At 46.9% G+C, this 21,099-nt stretch overlaps 15 non-coding genes and 1 pseudogene across 15 annotated transcripts; all 16 read right to left on the bottom strand.

The window, feature by feature from the left end:
• Positions 1 to 270: 270 nt before the first annotated feature.
• On the bottom strand, positions 271 to 455 carry LOC142286971 (U2 spliceosomal RNA). The gene has a single exon (XR_012748005.1). It is a non-coding gene; the product is annotated as a U2 spliceosomal RNA (small nuclear RNA).
• A 1,322-nt stretch (positions 456 to 1,777) lies between these two features.
• On the bottom strand, positions 1,778 to 1,968 carry LOC142286964 (U2 spliceosomal RNA). Its single transcript, XR_012747999.1, has one exon. It is a non-coding gene; the product is annotated as a U2 spliceosomal RNA (small nuclear RNA).
• Positions 1,969 to 3,085: 1,117 nt separating this feature from the next.
• LOC142286994 (U2 spliceosomal RNA) lies at positions 3,086 to 3,276 on the bottom strand. Its single transcript, XR_012748023.1, has one exon. It is a non-coding gene; the product is annotated as a U2 spliceosomal RNA (small nuclear RNA).
• Positions 3,277 to 4,393: 1,117 nt separating this feature from the next.
• LOC142286993 (U2 spliceosomal RNA) lies at positions 4,394 to 4,584 on the bottom strand. The gene has a single exon (XR_012748022.1). It is a non-coding gene; the product is annotated as a U2 spliceosomal RNA (small nuclear RNA).
• A 1,117-nt stretch (positions 4,585 to 5,701) lies between these two features.
• LOC142286992 (U2 spliceosomal RNA) lies at positions 5,702 to 5,892 on the bottom strand. Its single transcript, XR_012748021.1, has one exon. It is a non-coding gene; the product is annotated as a U2 spliceosomal RNA (small nuclear RNA).
• Positions 5,893 to 7,009: 1,117 nt separating this feature from the next.
• On the bottom strand, positions 7,010 to 7,200 carry LOC142286966 (U2 spliceosomal RNA). The gene has a single exon (XR_012748001.1). It is a non-coding gene; the product is annotated as a U2 spliceosomal RNA (small nuclear RNA).
• Positions 7,201 to 8,317: 1,117 nt separating this feature from the next.
• Positions 8,318 to 8,508, bottom strand: LOC142286991 (U2 spliceosomal RNA). The gene has a single exon (XR_012748020.1). It is a non-coding gene; the product is annotated as a U2 spliceosomal RNA (small nuclear RNA).
• Positions 8,509 to 9,625: 1,117 nt separating this feature from the next.
• LOC142286990 (U2 spliceosomal RNA) lies at positions 9,626 to 9,816 on the bottom strand. Its single transcript, XR_012748019.1, has one exon. It is a non-coding gene; the product is annotated as a U2 spliceosomal RNA (small nuclear RNA).
• A 1,117-nt stretch (positions 9,817 to 10,933) lies between these two features.
• Positions 10,934 to 11,124, bottom strand: LOC142286988 (U2 spliceosomal RNA). The gene has a single exon (XR_012748018.1). It is a non-coding gene; the product is annotated as a U2 spliceosomal RNA (small nuclear RNA).
• A 1,117-nt stretch (positions 11,125 to 12,241) lies between these two features.
• Positions 12,242 to 12,432, bottom strand: LOC142286987 (U2 spliceosomal RNA). The gene has a single exon (XR_012748017.1). It is a non-coding gene; the product is annotated as a U2 spliceosomal RNA (small nuclear RNA).
• A 1,117-nt stretch (positions 12,433 to 13,549) lies between these two features.
• Positions 13,550 to 13,740, bottom strand: LOC142286986 (U2 spliceosomal RNA). Its single transcript, XR_012748016.1, has one exon. It is a non-coding gene; the product is annotated as a U2 spliceosomal RNA (small nuclear RNA).
• Positions 13,741 to 14,857: 1,117 nt separating this feature from the next.
• On the bottom strand, positions 14,858 to 15,048 carry LOC142286984 (U2 spliceosomal RNA). The gene has a single exon (XR_012748014.1). It is a non-coding gene; the product is annotated as a U2 spliceosomal RNA (small nuclear RNA).
• A 1,117-nt stretch (positions 15,049 to 16,165) lies between these two features.
• On the bottom strand, positions 16,166 to 16,356 carry LOC142286983 (U2 spliceosomal RNA). The gene has a single exon (XR_012748013.1). It is a non-coding gene; the product is annotated as a U2 spliceosomal RNA (small nuclear RNA).
• A 1,117-nt stretch (positions 16,357 to 17,473) lies between these two features.
• On the bottom strand, positions 17,474 to 17,676 carry LOC142286976 (U2 spliceosomal RNA; annotated as a pseudogene).
• Positions 17,677 to 18,969: 1,293 nt separating this feature from the next.
• Positions 18,970 to 19,160, bottom strand: LOC142286982 (U2 spliceosomal RNA). Its single transcript, XR_012748012.1, has one exon. It is a non-coding gene; the product is annotated as a U2 spliceosomal RNA (small nuclear RNA).
• A 1,117-nt stretch (positions 19,161 to 20,277) lies between these two features.
• Positions 20,278 to 20,468, bottom strand: LOC142286981 (U2 spliceosomal RNA). Its single transcript, XR_012748011.1, has one exon. It is a non-coding gene; the product is annotated as a U2 spliceosomal RNA (small nuclear RNA).
• Positions 20,469 to 21,099: the final 631 nt, after the last annotated feature.

Here is a 21,099-nt window from a genome sequence, read left to right as displayed (position 1 = left end):
AGATCCTCTCACACCTGTGGTCACTGCAGCATCTGACTCCACTTTGTCCAAAAGGGATCTATTCCATTCAATTACACATGATCTAGATTAGACTGACAACAAGATACTGCATGGGACATAGCAGAGTTGGTGAAGTTGAGTGGTGATGAGTTTGCTATTTGGATGAATAAAGCAAGTAAAAAGTGTGTTAGATAAAAATTCATTTCAATTCGCTAATCGGGCTAATATGAATCAGGTGAATCGAGTTCTGCTTTTGGAAACTGGGTTAAGAAGGGGTGCACCGTTCCTGGAGGTACTGCAATACCAGGTCAATGCGTGGAGTGGACAGAGCAAGCTCTTTTTCCATCTCCCTGTTCTAAAAATCCATTTAATATATGGTCCCCAGATAGGGGACGTATCAGATATTAAACTGATAAGAACAGATGAGAGTTCATCCGCAAATTTCAGAAAACGGTCATCGGCCACCACACAAAAGCGCAGAGCCGCAGGTGATCGCCTCCCGAGCCCAGGAACCACCAGCCATAAGGGGACGTAAGCACCAAAAGGCGCAACAATCCCCGAGGCCGGCGGTTGTGCAAGCCCGGGCTCCTCCCAGCCAAGACCAAGGCAAACCCAATGAAGGGACTACACTTGATCTTAGCCAAAAGGCCGAGAAGCGATAACCAGAATTGGTTTGGGCCTCGAGTGGCACCCTGGCCTATGCCGGACACATCTTAGGGAGAGAGAGCGAGAGGGAGACAAACCCACGCCTACACAAGACATTTTGTCACCCAAGCCAACCCTTGAAAAGGCTGCTTTGCAGAGCAAAAACAAGAAGAATGGTGCGTTTTGCAGCCGCCGCCCACTGCAATGAATCTGAATAACTCCTCCTTTAGGGCGCAAGCAACTCCCCTCCCCCTTGCAGTCTTTCCAATTCACGATACAAAAAGACGGACAGGACAGGTTGCCTGACTTTCCGTCACTGCCACCCTTTGCCATCCTTACCCGTAGAAAGCCCTTTCATCATCCCCAAACCCTAATCTTTTCCCTTTCCTTCCCAGCCCCCAAACCCTGCCCTCTGTACCTTTCTCACCACCCGCTTCCCTTCTCCTGTCATCCCCCTACCACCCGGGAAAAAAAGAGATTGCCCCCTCCTTCCACTAGCCCACCCTCCCACCCAAAGAACAACTTCTTCTGCGCAGCTTGTTTTCTAGGCAGCAGCGCTATTGTGATGTCATCGGGGGGCATTGTGACAAGCCGCCAGTGTTCCGTCTCTTCATGTTGTGCACTGTTCAAACCGAAAATACATCAACAGGCAGGCTACAGAAAAGCTTACTAACAAAGGTTAGAGAGGGGCTTTCTCAGAGGGCTTTTTACAGTTTGTCTATTCCCAATTAGCCGGTTTAGTATACTTAATGAAAGTACTAATTCTTTCATAGGCCGCCCATTCTTAGTATTTGACGTTCAGGTAACAACAGGTAACTTTATTTGGAGTGGAAGCAGAGAGATAACACCAGATGCCAATTGTAGATCCTCTCACACCTGTGGTCACTGCAGCATCTGACTCCACTTTGTCCAAAAGGGATCTATTCCATTCAATTACACATGATCTAGATTAGACTGACAACAAGATACTGCACGGGACATAGCAGAGTTGGTGAAGTTGAGTGGTGATGAGTTTGCTATTTGGATGAATAAAGCAAGTAAAAAGTGTGTTAGATAAAAATTCATTTCAATTCGCTAATCGGGCTAATATGAATCAGGTGAATCGAGTTCTGCTTTTGGAAACTGGGTTAAGAAGGGGTGCACCGTTCCTGGAGGTACTGGAATACCAGGTCAATGCGTGGAGTGGACAGAGCAAGCTCTTTTTCCATCTCCCTGTTCTAAAAATCCATTTAATATATGGTCCCCAGATAGGGGACGTATCAGATATTAAACTGATAAGAACAGATACTACACTTGATCTTAGCCAAAAGGCCGAGAAGCGATAACCAGAATTGGTTTGGGCCTCGAGTGGCACCCTGGCCTATGCCGGACACATCTTAGGGAGAGAGAGCGAGAGGGAGACAAACCCACGCCTACACAAGACATTTTGTCACCCAAGCCAACCCTTGAAAAGGCTGCTTTGCAGAGCAAAAACAAGAAGAATGGTGCGTTTTGCAGCCGCCGCCCACTGCAATGAATCTGAATAACTCCTCCTTTAGGGCGCAAGCAACTCCCCTCCCCCTTGCAGTCTTTCCAATTCACGATACAAAAAGACAGACAGGACAGGTTGCCTGACTTTCCGTCACTGCCACCCTTTGCCATCCTTACCCGTAGAAAGCCCTTTCATCATCCCCAAACCCTAATCTTTTCCCTTTCCTTCCCAGCCCCCAAACCCTGCCCTCTGTACCTTTCTCACCACCCGCTTCCCTTCTCCTGTCATCCCCCTACCACCCGGGAAAAAAAGAGATTGCCCCCTCCTTCCACTAGCCCACCCTCCCACCCAAAGAACAACTTCTTCTGCGCAGCTTGTTTTCTAGGCAGCAGCGCTATTGTGATGTCATCGGGGGGCATTGTGACAAGCCGCCAGTGTTCCGTCTCTTCATGTTGTGCACTGTTCAAACCGAAAATACATCAACAGGCAGGCTACAGAAAAGCTTACTAACAAAGGTTAGAGAGGGGCTTTCTCAGAGGGCTTTTTACAGTTTGTCTATTCCCAATTAGCCGGTTTAGTATACTTAATGAAAGTACTAATTCTTTCATAGGCCGCCCATTCTTAGTATTTGACGTTCAGGTAACAACAGGTAACTTTATTTGGAGTGGAAGCAGAGAGATAACACCAGATGCCAATTGTAGATCCTCTCACACCTGTGGTCACTGCAGCATCTGACTCCACTTTGTCCAAAAGGGATCTATTCCATTCAATTACACATGATCTAGATTAGACTGACAACAAGATACTGCACGGGACATAGCAGAGTTGGTGAAGTTGAGTGGTGATGAGTTTGCTATTTGGATGAATAAAGCAAGTAAAAAGTGTGTTAGATAAAAATTCATTTCAATTCGCTAATCGGGCTAATATGAATCAGGTGAATCGAGTTCTGCTTTTGGAAACTGGGTTAAGAAGGGGTGCACCGTTCCTGGAGGTACTGCAATACCAGGTCAATGCGTGGAGTGGACAGAGCAAGCTCTTTTTCCATCTCCCTGTTCTAAAAATCCATTTAATATATGGTCCCCAGATAGGGGACGTATCAGATATTAAACTGATAAGAACAGATACTACACTTGATCTTAGCCAAAAGGCCGAGAAGCGATAACCAGAATTGGTTTGGGCCTCGAGTGGCACCCTGGCCTATGCCGGACACATCTTAGGGAGAGAGAGCGAGAGGGAGACAAACCCACGCCTACACAAGACATTTTGTCACCCAAGCCAACCCTTGAAAAGGCTGCTTTGCAGAGCAAAAACAAGAAGAATGGTGCGTTTTGCAGCCGCCGCCCACTGCAATGAATCTGAATAACTCCTCCTTTAGGGCGCAAGCAACTCCCCTCCCCCTTGCAGTCTTTCCAATTCACGATACAAAAAGACGGACAGGACAGGTTGCCTGACTTTCCGTCACTGCCACCCTTTGCCATCCTTACCCGTAGAAAGCCCTTTCATCATCCCCAAACCCTAATCTTTTCCCTTTCCTTCCCAGCCCCCAAACCCTGCCCTCTGTACCTTTCTCACCACCCGCTTCCCTTCTCCTGTCATCCCCCTACCACCCGGGAAAAAAAGAGATTGCCCCCTCCTTCCACTAGCCCACCCTCCCACCCAAAGAACAACTTCTTCTGCGCAGCTTGTTTTCTAGGCAGCAGCGCTATTGTGATGTCATCGGGGGGCATTGTGACAAGCCGCCAGTGTTCCGTCTCTTCATGTTGTGCACTGTTCAAACCGAAAATACATCAACAGGCAGGCTACAGAAAAGCTTACTAACAAAGGTTAGAGAGGGGCTTTCTCAGAGGGCTTTTTACAGTTTGTCTATTCCCAATTAGCCGGTTTAGTATACTTAATGAAAGTACTAATTCTTTCATAGGCCGCCCATTCTTAGTATTTGACGTTCAGGTAACAACAGGTAACTTTATTTGGAGTGGAAGCAGAGAGATAACACCAGATGCCAATTGTAGATCCTCTCACACCTGTGGTCACTGCAGCATCTGACTCCACTTTGTCCAAAAGGGATCTATTCCATTCAATTACACATGATCTAGATTAGACTGACAACAAGATACTGCACGGGACATAGCAGAGTTGGTGAAGTTGAGTGGTGATGAGTTTGCTATTTGGATGAATAAAGCAAGTAAAAAGTGTGTTAGATAAAAATTCATTTCAATTCGCTAATCGGGCTAATATGAATCAGGTGAATCGAGTTCTGCTTTTGGAAACTGGGTTAAGAAGGGGTGCACCGTTCCTGGAGGTACTGCAATACCAGGTCAATGCGTGGAGTGGACAGAGCAAGCTCTTTTTCCATCTCCCTGTTCTAAAAATCCATTTAATATATGGTCCCCAGATAGGGGACGTATCAGATATTAAACTGATAAGAACAGATACTACACTTGATCTTAGCCAAAAGGCCGAGAAGCGATAACCAGAATTGGTTTGGGCCTCGAGTGGCACCCTGGCCTATGCCGGACACATCTTAGGGAGAGAGAGCGAGAGGGAGACAAACCCACGCCTACACAAGACATTTTGTCACCCAAGCCAACCCTTGAAAAGGCTGCTTTGCAGAGCAAAAACAAGAAGAATGGTGCGTTTTGCAGCCGCCGCCCACTGCAATGAATCTGAATAACTCCTCCTTTAGGGCGCAAGCAACTCCCCTCCCCCTTGCAGTCTTTCCAATTCACGATACAAAAAGACGGACAGGACAGGTTGCCTGACTTTCCGTCACTGCCACCCTTTGCCATCCTTACCCGTAGAAAGCCCTTTCATCATCCCCAAACCCTAATCTTTTCCCTTTCCTTCCCAGCCCCCAAACCCTGCCCTCTGTACCTTTCTCACCACCCGCTTCCCTTCTCCTGTCATCCCCCTACCACCCGGGAAAAAAAGAGATTGCCCCCTCCTTCCACTAGCCCACCCTCCCACCCAAAGAACAACTTCTTCTGCGCAGCTTGTTTTCTAGGCAGCAGCGCTATTGTGATGTCATCGGGGGGCATTGTGACAAGCCGCCAGTGTTCCGTCTCTTCATGTTGTGCACTGTTCAAACCGAAAATACATCAACAGGCAGGCTACAGAAAAGCTTACTAACAAAGGTTAGAGAGGGGCTTTCTCAGAGGGCTTTTTACAGTTTGTCTATTCCCAATTAGCCGGTTTAGTATACTTAATGAAAGTACTAATTCTTTCATAGGCCGCCCATTCTTAGTATTTGACGTTCAGGTAACAACAGGTAACTTTATTTGGAGTGGAAGCAGAGAGATAACACCAGATGCCAATTGTAGATCCTCTCACACCTGTGGTCACTGCAGCATCTGACTCCACTTTGTCCAAAAGGGATCTATTCCATTCAATTACACATGATCTAGATTAGACTGACAACAAGATACTGCACGGGACATAGCAGAGTTGGTGAAGTTGAGTGGTGATGAGTTTGCTATTTGGATGAATAAAGCAAGTAAAAAGTGTGTTAGATAAAAATTTATTTCAATTCGCTAATCGGGCTAATATGAATCAGGTGAATCGAGTTCTGCTTTTGGAAACTGGGTTAAGAAGGGGTGCACCGTTCCTGGAGGTACTGCAATACCAGGTCAATGCGTGGAGTGGACAGAGCAAGCTCTTTTTCCATCTCCCTGTTCTAAAAATCCATTTAATATATGGTCCCCAGATAGGGGACGTATCAGATATTAAACTGATAAGAACAGATACTACACTTGATCTTAGCCAAAAGGCCGAGAAGCGATAACCAGAATTGGTTTGGGCCTCGAGTGGCACCCTGGCCTATGCCGGACACATCTTAGGGAGAGAGAGCGAGAGGGAGACAAACCCACGCCTACACAAGACATTTTGTCACCCAAGCCAACCCTTGAAAAGGCTGCTTTGCAGAGCAAAAACAAGAAGAATGGTGCGTTTTGCAGCCGCCGCCCACTGCAATGAATCTGAATAACTCCTCCTTTAGGGCGCAAGCAACTCCCCTCCCCCTTGCAGTCTTTCCAATTCACGATACAAAAAGACGGACAGGACAGGTTGCCTGACTTTCCGTCACTGCCACCCTTTGCCATCCTTACCCGTAGAAAGCCCTTTCATCATCCCCAAACCCTAATCTTTTCCCTTTCCTTCCCAGCCCCCAAACCCTGCCCTCTGTACCTTTCTCACCACCCGCTTCCCTTCTCCTGTCATCCCCCTACCACCCGGGAAAAAAAGAGATTGCCCCCTCCTTCCACTAGCCCACCCTCCCACCCAAAGAACAACTTCTTCTGCGCAGCTTGTTTTCTAGGCAGCAGCGCTATTGTGATGTCATCGGGGGGCATTGTGACAAGCCGCCAGTGTTCCGTCTCTTCATGTTGTGCACTGTTCAAACCGAAAATACATCAACAGGCAGGCTACAGAAAAGCTTACTAACAAAGGTTAGAGAGGGGCTTTCTCAGAGGGCTTTTTACAGTTTGTCTATTCCCAATTAGCCGGTTTAGTATACTTAATGAAAGTACTAATTCTTTCATAGGCCGCCCATTCTTAGTATTTGACGTTCAGGTAACAACAGGTAACTTTATTTGGAGTGGAAGCAGAGAGATAACACCAGATGCCAATTGTAGATCCTCTCACACCTGTGGTCACTGCAGCATCTGACTCCACTTTGTCCAAAAGGGATCTATTCCATTCAATTACACATGATCTAGATTAGACTGACAACAAGATACTGCACGGGACATAGCAGAGTTGGTGAAGTTGAGTGGTGATGAGTTTGCTATTTGGATGAATAAAGCAAGTAAAAAGTGTGTTAGATAAAAATTCATTTCAATTCGCTAATCGGGCTAATATGAATCAGGTGAATCGAGTTCTGCTTTTGGAAACTGGGTTAAGAAGGGGTGCACCGTTCCTGGAGGTACTGCAATACCAGGTCAATGCGTGGAGTGGACAGAGCAAGCTCTTTTTCCATCTCCCTGTTCTGAAAATCCATTTAATATATGGTCCCCAGATAGGGGACGTATCAGATATTAAACTGATAAGAACAGATACTACACTTGATCTTAGCCAAAAGGCCGAGAAGCGATAACCAGAATTGGTTTGGGCCTCGAGTGGCACCCTGGCCTATGCCGGACACATCTTAGGGAGAGAGAGCGAGAGGGAGACAAACCCACGCCTACACAAGACATTTTGTCACCCAAGCCAACCCTTGAAAAGGCTGCTTTGCAGAGCAAAAACAAGAAGAATGGTGCGTTTTGCAGCCGCCGCCCACTGCAATGAATCTGAATAACTCCTCCTTTAGGGCGCAAGCAACTCCCCTCCCCCTTGCAGTCTTTCCAATTCACGATACAAAAAGACGGACAGGACAGGTTGCCTGACTTTCCGTCACTGCCACCCTTTGCCATCCTTACCCGTAGAAAGCCCTTTCATCATCCCCAAACCCTAATCTTTTCCCTTTCCTTCCCAGCCCCCAAACCCTGCCCTCTGTACCTTTCTCACCACCCGCTTCCCTTCTCCTGTCATCCCCCTACCACCCGGGAAAAAAAGAGATTGCCCCCTCCTTCCACTAGCCCACCCTCCCACCCAAAGAACAACTTCTTCTGCGCAGCTTGTTTTCTAGGCAGCAGCGCTATTGTGATGTCATCGGGGGGCATTGTGACAAGCCGCCAGTGTTCCGTCTCTTCATGTTGTGCACTGTTCAAACCGAAAATACATCAACAGGCAGGCTACAGAAAAGCTTACTAACAAAGGTTAGAGAGGGGCTTTCTCAGAGGGCTTTTTACAGTTTGTCTATTCCCAATTAGCCGGTTTAGTATACTTAATGAAAGTACTAATTCTTTCATAGGCCGCCCATTCTTAGTATTTGACGTTCAGGTAACAACAGGTAACTTTATTTGGAGTGGAAGCAGAGAGATAACACCAGATGCCAATTGTAGATCCTCTCACACCTGTGGTCACTGCAGCATCTGACTCCACTTTGTCCAAAAGGGATCTATTCCATTCAATTACACATGATCTAGATTAGACTGACAACAAGATACTGCACGGGACATAGCAGAGTTGGTGAAGTTGAGTGGTGATGAGTTTGCTATTTGGATGAATAAAGCAAGTAAAAAGTGTGTTAGATAAAAATTCATTTCAATTCGCTAATCGGGCTAATATGAATCAGGTGAATCGAGTTCTGCTTTTGGAAACTGGGTTAAGAAGGGGTGCACCGTTCCTGGAGGTACTGCAATACCAGGTCAATGCGTGGAGTGGACAGAGCAAGCTCTTTTTCCATCTCCCTGTTCTAAAAATCCATTTAATATATGGTCCCCAGATAGGGGACGTATCAGATATTAAACTGATAAGAACAGATACTACACTTGATCTTAGCCAAAAGGCCGAGAAGCGATAACCAGAATTGGTTTGGGCCTCGAGTGGCACCCTGGCCTATGCCGGACACATCTTAGGGAGAGAGAGCGAGAGGGAGACAAACCCACGCCTACACAAGACATTTTGTCACCCAAGCCAACCCTTGAAAAGGCTGCTTTGCAGAGCAAAAACAAGAAGAATGGTGCGTTTTGCAGCCGCCGCCCACTGCAATGAATCTGAATAACTCCTCCTTTAGGGCGCAAGCAACTCCCCTCCCCCTTGCAGTCTTTCCAATTCACGATACAAAAAGACGGACAGGACAGGTTGCCTGACTTTCCGTCACTGCCACCCTTTGCCATCCTTACCCGTAGAAAGCCCTTTCATCATCCCCAAACCCTAATCTTTTCCCTTTCCTTCCCAGCCCCCAAACCCTGCCCTCTGTACCTTTCTCACCACCCGCTTCCCTTCTCCTGTCATCCCCCTACCACCCGGGAAAAAAAGAGATTGCCCCCTCCTTCCACTAGCCCACCCTCCCACCCAAAGAACAACTTCTTCTGCGCAGCTTGTTTTCTAGGCAGCAGCGCTATTGTGATGTCATCGGGGGGCATTGTGACAAGCCGCCAGTGTTCCGTCTCTTCATGTTGTGCACTGTTCAAACCGAAAATACATCAACAGGCAGGCTACAGAAAAGCTTACTAACAAAGGTTAGAGAGGGGCTTTCTCAGAGGGCTTTTTACAGTTTGTCTATTCCCAATTAGCCGGTTTAGTATACTTAATGAAAGTACTAATTCTTTCATAGGCCGCCCATTCTTAGTATTTGACGTTCAGGTAACAACAGGTAACTTTATTTGGAGTGGAAGCAGAGAGATAAAACCAGATGCCAATTGTAGATCCTCTCACACCTGTGGTCACTGCAGCATCTGACTCCACTTTGTCCAAAAGGGATCTATTCCATTCAATTACACATGATCTAGATTAGACTGACAACAAGATACTGCACGGGACATAGCAGAGTTGGTGAAGTTGAGTGGTGATGAGTTTGCTATTTGGATGAATAAAGCAAGTAAAAAGTGTGTTAGATAAAAATTCATTTCAATTCGCTAATCGGGCTAATATGAATCAGGTGAATCGAGTTCTGCTTTTGGAAACTGGGTTAAGAAGGGGTGCACCGTTCCTGGAGGTACTGCAATACCAGGTCAATGCGTGGAGTGGACAGAGCAAGCTCTTTTTCCATCTCCCTGTTCTAAAAATCCATTTAATATATGGTCCCCAGATAGGGGACGTATCAGATATTAAACTGATAAGAACAGATACTACACTTGATCTTAGCCAAAAGGCCGAGAAGCGATAACCAGAATTGGTTTGGGCCTCGAGTGGCACCCTGGCCTATGCCGGACACATCTTAGGGAGAGAGAGCGAGAGGGAGACAAACCCACGCCTACACAAGACATTTTGTCACCCAAGCCAACCCTTGAAAAGGCTGCTTTGCAGAGCAAAAACAAGAAGAATGGTGCGTTTTGCAGCCGCCGCCCACTGCAATGAATCTGAATAACTCCTCCTTTAGGGCGCAAGCAACTCCCCTCCCCCTTGCAGTCTTTCCAATTCACGATACAAAAAGACGGACAGGACAGGTTGCCTGACTTTCCGTCACTGCCACCCTTTGCCATCCTTACCCGTAGAAAGCCCTTTCATCATCCCCAAACCCTAATCTTTTCCCTTTCCTTCCCAGCCCCCAAACCCTGCCCTCTGTACCTTTCTCACCACCCGCTTCCCTTCTCCTGTCATCCCCCTACCACCCGGGAAAAAAAGAGATTGCCCCCTCCTTCCACTAGCCCACCCTCCCACCCAAAGAACAACTTCTTCTGCGCAGCTTGTTTTCTAGGCAGCAGCGCTATTGTGATGTCATCGGGGGGCATTGTGACAAGCCGCCAGTGTTCCGTCTCTTCATGTTGTGCACTGTTCAAACCGAAAATACATCAACAGGCAGGCTACAGAAAAGCTTACTAACAAAGGTTAGAGAGGGGCTTTCTCAGAGGGCTTTTTACAGTTTGTCTATTCCCAATTAGCCGGTTTAGTATACTTAATGAAAGTACTAATTCTTTCATAGGCCGCCCATTCTTAGTATTTGACGTTCAGGTAACAACAGGTAACTTTATTTGGAGTGGAAGCAGAGAGATAACACCAGATGCCAATTGTAGATCCTCTCACACCTGTGGTCACTGCAGCATCTGACTCCACTTTGTCCAAAAGGGATCTATTCCATTCAATTACACATGATCTAGATTAGACTGACAACAAGATACTGCACGGGACATAGCAGAGTTGGTGAAGTTGAGTGGTGATGAGTTTGCTATTTGGATGAATAAAGCAAGTAAAAAGTGTGTTAGATAAAAATTCATTTCAATTCGCTAATCGGGCTAATATGAATCAGGTGAATCGAGTTCTGCTTTTGGAAACTGGGTTAAGAAGGGGTGCACCGTTCCTGGAGGTACTGCAATACCAGGTCAATGCGTGGAGTGGACAGAGCAAGCTCTTTTTCCATCTCCCTGTTCTAAAAATCCATTTAATATATGGTCCCCAGATAGGGGACGTATCAGATATTAAACTGATAAGAACAGATACTACACTTGATCTTAGCCAAAAGGCCGAGAAGCGATAACCAGAATTGGTTTGGGCCTCGAGTGGCACCCTGGCCTATGCCGGACACATCTTAGGGAGAGAGAGCGAGAGGGAGACAAACCCACGCCTACACAAGACATTTTGTCACCCAAGCCAACCCTTGAAAAGGCTGCTTTGCAGAGCAAAAACAAGAAGAATGGTGCGTTTTGCAGCCGCCGCCCACTGCAATGAATCTGAATAACTCCTCCTTTAGGGCGCAAGCAACTCCCCTCCCCCTTGCAGTCTTTCCAATTCACGATACAAAAAGACGGACAGGACAGGTTGCCTGACTTTCCGTCACTGCCACCCTTTGCCATCCTTACCCGTAGAAAGCCCTTTCATCATCCCCAAACCCTAATCTTTTCCCTTTCCTTCCCAGCCCCCAAACCCTGCCCTCTGTACCTTTCTCACCACCCGCTTCCCTTCTCCTGTCATCCCCCTACCACCCGGGAAAAAAAGAGATTGCCCCCTCCTTCCACTAGCCCACCCTCCCACCCAAAGAACAACTTCTTCTGCGCAGCTTGTTTTCTAGGCAGCAGCGCTATTGTGATGTCATCGGGGGGCATTGTGACAAGCCGCCAGTGTTCCGTCTCTTCATGTTGTGCACTGTTCAAACCGAAAATACATCAACAGGCAGGCTACAGAAAAGCTTACTAACAAAGGTTAGAGAGGGGCTTTCTCAGAGGGCTTTTTACAGTTTGTCTATTCCCAATTAGCCGGTTTAGTATACTTAATGAAAGTACTAATTCTTTCATAGGCCGCCCATTCTTAGTATTTGACGTTCAGGTAACAACAGGTAACTTTATTTGGAGTGGAAGCAGAGAGATAACACCAGATGCCAATTGTAGATCCTCTCACACCTGTGGTCACTGCAGCATCTGACTCCACTTTGTCCAAAAGGGATCTATTCCATTCAATTACACATGATCTAGATTAGACTGACAACAAGATACTGCACGGGACATAGCAGAGTTGGTGAAGTTGAGTGGTGATGAGTTTGCTATTTGGATGAATAAAGCAAGTAAAAAGTGTGTTAGATAAAAATTCATTTCAATTCGCTAATCGGGCTAATATGAATCAGGTGAATCGAGTTCTGCTTTTGGAAACTGGGTTAAGAAGGGGTGCACCGTTCCTGGAGGTACTGCAATACCAGGTCAATGCGTGGAGTGGACAGAGCAAGCTCTTTTTCCATCTCCCTGTTCTAAAAATCCATTTAATATATGGTCCCCAGATAGGGGACGTATCAGATATTAAACTGATAAGAACAGATACTACACTTGATCTTAGCCAAAAGGCCGAGAAGCGATAACCAGAATTGGTTTGGGCCTCGAGTGGCACCCTGGCCTATGCCGGACACATCTTAGGGAGAGAGAGCGAGAGGGAGACAAACCCACGCCTACACAAGACATTTTGTCACCCAAGCCAACCCTTGAAAAGGCTGCTTTGCAGAGCAAAAACAAGAAGAATGGTGCGTTTTGCAGCCGCCGCCCACTGCAATGAATCTGAATAACTCCTCCTTTAGGGCGCAAGCAACTCCCCTCCCCCTTGCAGTCTTTCCAATTCACGATACAAAAAGACGGACAGGACAGGTTGCCTGACTTTCCGTCACTGCCACCCTTTGCCATCCTTACCCGTAGAAAGCCCTTTCATCATCCCCAAACCCTAATCTTTTCCCTTTCCTTCCCAGCCCCCAAACCCTGCCCTCTGTACCTTTCTCACCACCCGCTTCCCTTCTCCTGTCATCCCCCTACCACCCGGGAAAAAAAGAGATTGCCCCCTCCTTCCACTAGCCCACCCTCCCACCCAAAGAACAACTTCTTCTGCGCAGCTTGTTTTCTAGGCAGCAGCGCTATTGTGATGTCATCGGGGGGCATTGTGACAAGCCGCCAGTGTTCCGTCTCTTCATGTTGTGCACTGTTCAAACCGAAAATACATCAACAGGCAGGCTACAGAAAAGCTTACTAACAAAGGTTAGAGAGGGGCTTTCTCAGAGGGCTTTTTACAGTTTGTCTATTCCCAATTAGCCGGTTTAGTATACTTAATGAAAGTACTAATTCTTTCATAGGCCGCCCATTCTTAGTATTTGACGTTCAGGTAACAACAGGTAACTTTATTTGGAGTGGAAGCAGAGAGATAACACCAGATGCCAATTGTAGATCCTCTCACACCTGTGGTCACTGCAGCATCTGACTCCACTTTGTCCAAAAGGGATCTATTCCATTCAATTACACATGATCTAGATTAGACTGACAACAAGATACTGCACGGGACATAGCAGAGTTGGTGAAGTTGAGTGGTGATGAGTTTGCTATTTGGATGAATAAAGCAAGTAAAAAGTGTGTTAGATAAAAATTCATTTCAATTCGCTAATCGGGCTAATATGAATCAGGTGAATCGAGTTCTGCTTTTGGAAACTGGGTTAAGAAGGGGTGCACCGTTCCTGGAGGTACTGCAATACCAGGTCAATGCGTGGAGTGGACAGAGCAAGCTCTTTTTCCATCTCCCTGTTCTAAAAATCCATTTAATATATGGTCCCCAGATAGGGGACGTATCAGATATTAAACTGATAAGAACAGATACTACACTTGATCTTAGCCAAAAGGCCGAGAAGCGATAACCAGAATTGGTTTGGGCCTCGAGTGGCACCCTGGCCTATGCCGGACACATCTTAGGGAGAGAGAGCGAGAGGGAGACAAACCCACGCCTACACAAGACATTTTGTCACCCAAGCCAACCCTTGAAAAGGCTGCTTTGCAGAGCAAAAACAAGAAGAATGGTGCGTTTTGCAGCCGCCGCCCACTGCAATGAATCTGAATAACTCCTCCTTTAGGGCGCAAGCAACTCCCCTCCCCCTTGCAGTCTTTCCAATTCACGATACAAAAAGACGGACAGGACAGGTTGCCTGACTTTCCGTCACTGCCACCCTTTGCCATCCTTACCCGTAGAAAGCCCTTTCATCATCCCCAAACCCTAATCTTTTCCCTTTCCTTCCCAGCCCCCAAACCCTGCCCTCTGTACCTTTCTCACCACCCGCTTCCCTTCTCCTGTCATCCCCCTACCACCCGGGAAAAAAAGAGATTGCCCCCTCCTTCCACTAGCCCACCCTCCCACCCAAAGAACAACTTCTTCTGCGCAGCTTGTTTTCTAGGCAGCAGCGCTATTGTGATGTCATCGGGGGGCATTGTGACAAGCCGCCAGTGTTCCGTCTCTTCATGTTGTGCACTGTTCAAACCGAAAATACATCAACAGGCAGGCTACAGAAAAGCTTACTAACAAAGGTTAGAGAGGGGCTTTCTCAGAGGGCTTTTTACAGTTTGTCTATTCCCAATTAGCCGGTTTAGTATACTTAATGAAAGTACTAATTCTTTCATAGGCCGCCCATTCTTAGTATTTGACGTTCAGGTAACAACAGGTAACTTTATTTGGAGTGGAAGCAGAGAGATAACACCAGATGCCAATTGTAGATCCTCTCACACCTGTGGTCACTGCAGCATCTGACTCCACTTTGTCCAAAAGGGATCTATTCCGTTCAATTACACATGATCTAGATTAGACTGACAACAAGATACTGCACGGGACATAGCAGAGTTGGTGAAGTTGAGTGGTGATGAGTTTGCTATTTGGATGAATAAAGCAAGTAAAAAGTGTGTTAGATAAAAATTCATTTCAATTCGCTAATCGGGCTAATATGAATCAGGTGAATCGAGTTCTGCTTTTGGAAACTGGGTTAAGAAGGGGTGCACCGTTCCTGGAGGTACTGCAATACCAGGTCAATGCGTGGAGTGGACAGAGCAAGCTCTTTTTCCATCTCCCTGTTCTAAAAATCCATTTAATATATGGTCCCCAGATAGGGGACGTATCAGATATTAAACTGATAAGAACAGATACTACACTTGATCTTAGCCAAAAGGCCGAGAAGCGATAACCAGAATTGGTTTGGGCCTCGAGTGGCACCCTGGCCTATGCCGGACACATCTTAGGGAGAGAGAGCGAGAGGGAGACAAACCCACGCCTACACAAGACATTTTGTCACCCAAGCCAACCCTTGAAAAGGCTGCTTTGCAGAGCAAAAACAAGAAGAATGGTGCGTTTTGCAGCCGCCGCCCACTGCAATGAATCTGAATAACTCCTCCTTTAGGGCGCAAGCAACTCCCCTCCCCCTTGCAGTCTTTCCAATTCACGATACAAAAAGACGGACAGGACAGGTTGCCTGACTTTCCGTCACTGCCACCCTTTGCCATCCTTACCCGTAGAAAGCCCTTTCATCATCCCCAAACCCTAATCTTTTCCCTTTCCTTCCCAGCCCCCAAACCCTGCCCTCTGTACCTTTCTCACCACCCGCTTCCCTTCTCCTGTCATCCCCCTACCACCCGGGAAAAAAAGAGATTGCCCCCTCCTTCCACTAGCCCACCCTCCCACCCAAAGAACAACTTCTTCTGCGCAGCTTGTTTTCTAGGCAGCAGCGCTATTGTGATGTCATCGGGGGGCATTGTGACAAGCCGCCAGTGTTCCGTCTCTTCATGTTGTGCACTGTTCAAACCGAAAATACATCAACAGGCAGGCTACAGAAAAGCTTACTAACAAAGGTTAGAGAGGGGCTTTCTCAGAGGGCTTTTTACAGTTTGTCTATTCCCAATTAGCCGGTTTAGTATACTTAATGAAAGTACTAATTCTTTCATAGGCCGCCCATTCTTAGTATTTGACGTTCAGGTAACAACAGGTAACTTTATTTGGAGTGGAAGCAGAGAGATAACACCAGATGCCAATTGTAGATCCTCTCACACCTGTGGTCACTGCAGCATCTGACTCCACTTTGTCCAAAAGGGATCTATTCCATTCAATTACACATGATCTAGATTAGACTGACAACAAGATACTGCACGGGACATAGCAGAGTTGGTGAAGTTGAGTGGTGATGAGTTTGCTATTTGGATGAATAAAGCAAGTAAAAAGTGTGTTAGATAAAAATTCATTTCAATTCGCTAATCGGGCTAATATGAATCAGGTGAATCGAGTTCTGCTTTTGGAAACTGGGTTAAGAAGGGGTGCACCGTTCCTGGAGGTACTGCAATACCAGGTCAATGCGTGGAGTGGACAGAGCAAGCTCTTTTTCCATCTCCCTGTTCTAAAAATCCATTTAATATATGGTCCCCAGATAGGGGACGTATCAGATATTAAACTGATAAGAACAGATACTACACTTGATCTTAGCCAAAAGGCCGAGAAGCGATAACCAGAATTGGTTTGGGCCTCGAGTGGCACCCTGGCCTATGCCGGACACATCTTAGGGAGAGAGAGCGAGAGGGAGACAAACCCACGCCTACACAAGACATTTTGTCACCCAAGCCAACCCTTGAAAAGGCTGCTTTGCAGAGCAAAAACAAGAAGAATGGTGCGTTTTGCAGCCGCCGCCCACTGCAATGAATCTGAATAACTCCTCCTTTAGGGCGCAAGCAACTCCCCTCCCCCTTGCAGTCTTTCCAATTCACGATACAAAAAGACGGACAGGACAGGTTGCCTGACTTTCCGTCACTGCCACCCTTTGCCATCCTTACCCGTAGAAAGCCCTTTCATCATCCCCAAACCCTAATCTTTTCCCTTTCCTTCCCAGCCCCCAAACCCTGCCCTCTGTACCTTTCTCACCACCCGCTTCCCTTCTCCTGTCATCCCCCTACCACCCGGGAAAAAAAGAGATTGCCCCCTCCTTCCACTAGCCCACCCTCCCACCCAAAGAACAACTTCTTCTGCGCAGCTTGTTTTCTAGGCAGCAGCGCTATTGTGATGTCATCGGGGGGCATTGTGACAAGCCGCCAGTGTTCCGTCTCTTCATGTTGTGCACTGTTCAAACCGAAAATACATCAACAGGCAGGCTACAGAAAAGCTTACTAACAAAGGTTAGAGAGGGGCTTTCTCAGAGGGCTTTTTACAGTTTGTCTATTCCCAATTAGCCGGTTTAGTATACTTAATGAAAGTACTAATTCTTTCATAGGCCGCCCATTCTTAGTATTTGACGTTCAGGTAACAACAGGTAACTTTATTTGGAGTGGAAGCAGAGAGATAACACCAGATGCCAATTGTAGATCCTCTCACACCTGTGGTCACTGCAGCATCTGACTCCACTTTGTCCAAAAGGGATCTATTCCATTCAATTACACATGATCTAGATTAGACTGACAACAAGATACTGCACGGGACATAGCAGAGTTGGTGAAGTTGAGTGGTGATGAGTTTGCTATTTGGATGAATAAAGCAAGTAAAAAGTGTGTTAGATAAAAATTCATTTCAATTCGCTAATCGGGCTAATATGAATCAGGTGAATCGAGTTCTGCTTTTGGAAACTGGGTTAAGAAGGGGTGCACCGTTCCTGGAGGTACTGCAATACCAGGTCAATGCGTGGAGTGGACAGAGCAAGCTCTTTTTCCATCTCCCTGTTCTAAAAATCCATTTAATATATGGTCCCCAGATAGGGGACGTATCAGATATTAAACTGATAAGAACAGATTTTTTTTTTTTTTTTTTTTTTTTTTTTGAAGGATGAGTTTGAAAATAATAAAGAGACCGCCTCTCGTTGCCCAGATAACTGTCCGTCACAAGAGGGCTATGACATCCTACGATGCACACTCCCCCAAGGGCAGTAGTTGTGCAATACCTTGGCACCTTCCAGCACCAACCAAGGTAGTACCCTCCCAAACTACACTTGATCTTAGCCAAAAGGCCGAGAAGCGATAACCAGAATTGGTTTGGGCCTCGAGTGGCACCCTGGCCTATGCCGGACACATCTTAGGGAGAGAGAGCGAGAGGGAGACAAACCCACGCCTACACAAGACATTTTGTCACCCAAGCCAACCCTTGAAAAGGCTGCTTTGCAGAGCAAAAACAAGAAGAATGGTGCGTTTTGCAGCCGCCGCCCACTGCAATGAATCTGAATAACTCCTCCTTTAGGGCGCAAGCAACTCCCCTCCCCCTTGCAGTCTTTCCAATTCACGATACAAAAAGACGGACAGGACAGGTTGCCTGACTTTCCGTCACTGCCACCCTTTGCCATCCTTACCCGTAGAAAGCCCTTTCATCATCCCCAAACCCTAATCTTTTCCCTTTCCTTCCCAGCCCCCAAACCCTGCCCTCTGTACCTTTCTCACCACCCGCTTCCCTTCTCCTGTCATCCCCCTACCACCCGGGAAAAAAAGAGATTGCCCCCTCCTTCCACTAGCCCACCCTCCCACCCAAAGAACAACTTCTTCTGCGCAGCTTGTTTTCTAGGCAGCAGCGCTATTGTGATGTCATCGGGGGGCATTGTGACAAGCCGCCAGTGTTCCGTCTCTTCATGTTGTGCACTGTTCAAACCGAAAATACATCAACAGGCAGGCTACAGAAAAGCTTACTAACAAAGGTTAGAGAGGGGCTTTCTCAGAGGGCTTTTTACAGTTTGTCTATTCCCAATTAGCCGGTTTAGTATACTTAATGAAAGTACTAATTCTTTCATAGGCCGCCCATTCTTAGTATTTGACGTTCAGGTAACAACAGGTAACTTTATTTGGAGTGGAAGCAGAGAGATAACACCAGATGCCAATTGTAGATCCTCTCACACCTGTGGTCACTGCAGCATCTGACTCCACTTTGTCCAAAAGGGATCTATTCCATTCAATTACACATGATCTAGATTAGACTGACAACAAGATACTGCACGGGACATAGCAGAGTTGGTGAAGTTGAGTGGTGATGAGTTTGCTATTTGGATGAATAAAGCAAGTAAAAAGTGTGTTAGATAAAAATTCATTTCAATTCGCTAATCGGGCTAATATGAATCAGGTGAATCGAGTTCTGCTTTTGGAAACTGGGTTAAGAAGGGGTGCACCGTTCCTGGAGGTACTGCAATACCAGGTCAATGCGTGGAGTGGACAGAGCAAGCTCTTTTTCCATCTCCCTGTTCTAAAAATCCATTTAATATATGGTCCCCAGATAGGGGACGTATCAGATATTAAACTGATAAGAACAGATACTACACTTGATCTTAGCCAAAAGGCCGAGAAGCGATAACCAGAATTGGTTTGGGCCTCGAGTGGCACCCTGGCCTATGCCGGACACATCTTAGGGAGAGAGAGCGAGAGGGAGACAAACCCACGCCTACACAAGACATTTTGTCACCCAAGCCAACCCTTGAAAAGGCTGCTTTGCAGAGCAAAAACAAGAAGAATGGTGCGTTTTGCAGCCGCCGCCCACTGCAATGAATCTGAATAACTCCTCCTTTAGGGCGCAAGCAACTCCCCTCCCCCTTGCAGTCTTTCCAATTCACGATACAAAAAGACGGACAGGACAGGTTGCCTGACTTTCCGTCACTGCCACCCTTTGCCATCCTTACCCGTAGAAAGCCCTTTCATCATCCCCAAACCCTAATCTTTTCCCTTTCCTTCCCAGCCCCCAAACCCTGCCCTCTGTACCTTTCTCACCACCCGCTTCCCTTCTCCTGTCATCCCCCTACCACCCGGGAAAAAAAGAGATTGCCCCCTCCTTCCACTAGCCCACCCTCCCACCCAAAGAACAACTTCTTCTGCGCAGCTTGTTTTCTAGGCAGCAGCGCTATTGTGATGTCATCGGGGGGCATTGTGACAAGCCGCCAGTGTTCCGTCTCTTCATGTTGTGCACTGTTCAAACCGAAAATACATCAACAGGCAGGCTACAGAAAAGCTTACTAACAAAGGTTAGAGAGGGGCTTTCTCAGAGGGCTTTTTACAGTTTGTCTATTCCCAATTAGCCGGTTTAGTATACTTAATGAAAGTACTAATTCTTTCATAGGCCGCCCATTCTTAGTATTTGACGTTCAGGTAACAACAGGTAACTTTATTTGGAGTGGAAGCAGAGAGATAACACCAGATGCCAATTGTAGATCCTCTCACACCTGTGGTCACTGCAGCATCTGACTCCACTTTGTCCAAAAGGGATCTATTCCATTCAATTACACATGATCTAGATTAGACTGACAACAAGATACTGCACGGGACATAGCAGAGTTGGTGAAGTTGAGTGGTGATGAGTTTGCTATTTGGATGAATAAAGCAAGTAAAAAGTGTGTTAGATAAAAATTCATTTCAATTCGCTAATCGGGCTAATATGAATCAGGTGAATCGAGTTCTGCTTTTGGAAACTGGGTTAAGAAGGGGTGCACCGTTCCTGGAGGTACTGCAATACCAGGTCAATGCGTGGAGTGGACAGAGCAAGCTCTTTTTCCATCTCCCTGTTCTAAAAATCCATTTAATATATGGTCCCCAGATAGGGGACGTATCAGATATTAAACTGATAAGAACAGATACTACACTTGATCTTAGCCAAAAGGCCGAGAAGCGATAACCAGAATTGGTTTGGGCCTCGAGTGGCACCCTGGCCTATGCCGGACACATCTTAGGGAGAGAGAGCGAGAGGGAGACAAACCCACGCCTACACAAGACATTTTGTCACCCAAGCCAACCCTTGAAAAGGCTGCTTTGCAGAGCAAAAACAAGAAGAATGGTGCGTTTTGCAGCTGCCGCCCACTGCAATGAATCTGAATAACTCCTCCTTTAGGGCGCAAGCAACTCCCCTCCCCCTTGCAGTCTTTCCAATTCACGATACAAAAAGACGGACAGGACAGGTTGCCTGACTTTCCGTCACTGCCACCCTTTGCCATCCTTACCCGTAGAAAGCCCTTTCATCATCCCCAAACCCTAATCTTTTCCCTTTCCTTCCCAGCCCCCAAACCCTGCCCTCTGTACCTTTCTCACCACCCGCTTCCCTTCTCCTGTCATCCCCCTACCACCCGGGAAAAAAAGAGATTGCCCCCTCCTTCCACTAGCCCACCCTCCCACCCAAAGAACAACTTCTTCTGCGCAGCTTGTTTTCTAGGCAGCAGCGCTATTGTGATGTCATCGGGGGGCATTGTGACAAGCCGCCAGTGTTCCGTCTCTTCATGTTGTGCACTGTTCAAACCGAAAATACATCAA

Source organism: Anomaloglossus baeobatrachus, unplaced genomic scaffold (assembly GCF_048569485.1).
Source record: "Anomaloglossus baeobatrachus isolate aAnoBae1 unplaced genomic scaffold, aAnoBae1.hap1 Scaffold_703, whole genome shotgun sequence".
Taxonomy (NCBI): domain Eukaryota; kingdom Metazoa; phylum Chordata; class Amphibia; order Anura; family Aromobatidae; genus Anomaloglossus; species Anomaloglossus baeobatrachus.
Note: the sequence above shows the minus strand (reverse complement) of the source record. Positions and strands in the feature narration are given on the sequence as shown.